Consider the following 2,144-nt stretch of genomic DNA (forward strand, 5'->3'; position numbering starts at 1 on the left):
GTATCTTGCTCAAGGATACTTCGACATGTGGCAGGAGGAGCCGGGGATCGAACCAACAACCTTCTGATTAGGGGACGACCCGCTCTCCCTCTGAGCCACAGCCACAGAACAGAACTAAAAGGTTCTGTTATATCCTGGTTCCATAACATTCTTCAGAGAGCAACACGGTCACCACACAATAAGTGTAAGCCAGCGTTTTATTCAATTTATAATGCTTATTCACACTACAATTAATTAACTGGCATGGCTGAATAATGCAAAATCAGATCACACAATAATCCATTGAACCAGCCGCATGCTTAGATGGTTCAGGGATAAGAATGACTAAATCCTGATGCAATCCAGACTTCATGTTTCTGAGCAATGTAATAAAATATACAGCTAGAAAGAAAAAAGAAAAGTTAGTCTTAAAAACAGCAGAATGGCGTGGCCCTAAGGTCATCCCCTCACTTTCCCTCCTTTCCTGTCACTCCACTGCTGTCTCTATCAATTTGAGGAAATAAATCATACAAAAATATATATACAAAAAAAACAACAGCAGAGTGACAGCAGTGTAGCAGGTGTTTGTTTATTATGTCGCAGCATAAGCTCCTTACAGTTAGAGAAGCCGTAGGCAGCCAGGATGAAAACTGGAGCTCATGGTGCACTGGTTAAAGCCATAAAGATTGAGATAAGGATAAAGACACTTTAAAAGACATGTTAAGGAGCAAAACAGATTCAAAACCTGATATGGCCTTTGTTACTGAGATTTCAGAGGCAGATACTCAATGGAAGCATGTGGGCTTGGTGTTGCCTGAGGAACTGCAGAGGCAACTAAGTGTTAAAGCTGAGTAAATCTGTCTGCGAGTTGGGGGGGGGTCTCCACTGTGTACATAAGGCAAGTACCATGGATACAATAATAAATACATACCTATGACTACCTATGATTCAATTTCTGAGCCTCCTAAATGTTACACACTGGACCTTTAAAGTGGGGATGTCCCGATCCAGTTTTATTGGCACCAATCCCAATCGGAGCTCTTTGCTATTGATAATTAGTGTTTGAGCTAGCTCAACTCAGAGTCACTCACCAGTGCAGCAGGATTGGCTAATTTTTACTTGATTCTGCAACACTACAATACCACCAGGCTTAACACGGAAAGAAATGATTGGATTTTGATCAGATTTATTTTTGTCCCCACAACTGTTTGGTTTGCTTCATGAGTTGAGCATGCCTGATGCCAGCCTCTACAAAGCCCTTTACGCTTGTCTCATTACATGACTGCCTACTGCACACCAGCATACATATAGACACATTAAAGACTTATTGAGATTGTAAAAGGGAGCAGAGCAGTTTTACAGGCTCAGTTCTGACTACGGGATCGGCCCAGCTGGCACCAAATATTATTATCTGGTAAAAGCAGACAGCAAATCCTGGCTAATGAGAGACGTGGATTCCAATAAATGGCCCAGAAATATATCTATCTAATATGCTCTGACTATTTATGGATTGGTAATCAAGTAAGAAAGGGTTTTTTTGTCAGATTTTACCAACTAAGCACAGGGAAGAGTTTATTTAAATTGAGTACATGCAAAAAAGAATTGTGCAACAACCTGCTGTGCACTTTGAACTTGCACTAATCATTTGGTGGAAATTTGTGGAGAAATATTAAGTAGGTGAAGGTCAAACAAATAAATGTCAATTTAAGTGTTATCATGGCTGCCCAATCTCAACAGCACAGGAATCTGAGGCTGTTCCTATCGAGGTCTCAAGCTATTGTGAGCAGCACATTTTCAGTTAAAACATAAGCTTGTCATTGCTCTCTGGTAGACCACCATAATAACATTGAATATCCACTCCAAATATAAAAAAAAAAACAGTGTATAAAGACTTGTCCCTTTGTGTTAAAAAGGATGGTTGTGACCCCCAATTGTCAGTGACTCCACCCAGCACTGCCGTCTGCTACTCCTATTCTCTACATCTGGAAGACAGATCACCTAGAGGCCACCAGAAGCAGCCGATGACATCATCCAGTGGTTCCTCCCAAACAGGAAGGCTGTGTGTGTTTACATGCATGTGTGTGTTTTATGTGTGCCAGTGTGTTACAGGCTAACTTGTGGCTTCTTACTAGTGAAGGGAGCCTGTAAAGAGAATGTATGTGTGC

This window comes from Morone saxatilis, unplaced genomic scaffold, assembly GCF_004916995.1.
Source record: "Morone saxatilis isolate NCDOM2014 unplaced genomic scaffold, NCSU_SB_2.0 Contig11, whole genome shotgun sequence".
In the NCBI taxonomy this organism is placed as follows: Eukaryota; Metazoa; Chordata; class Actinopteri; family Moronidae; genus Morone; species Morone saxatilis.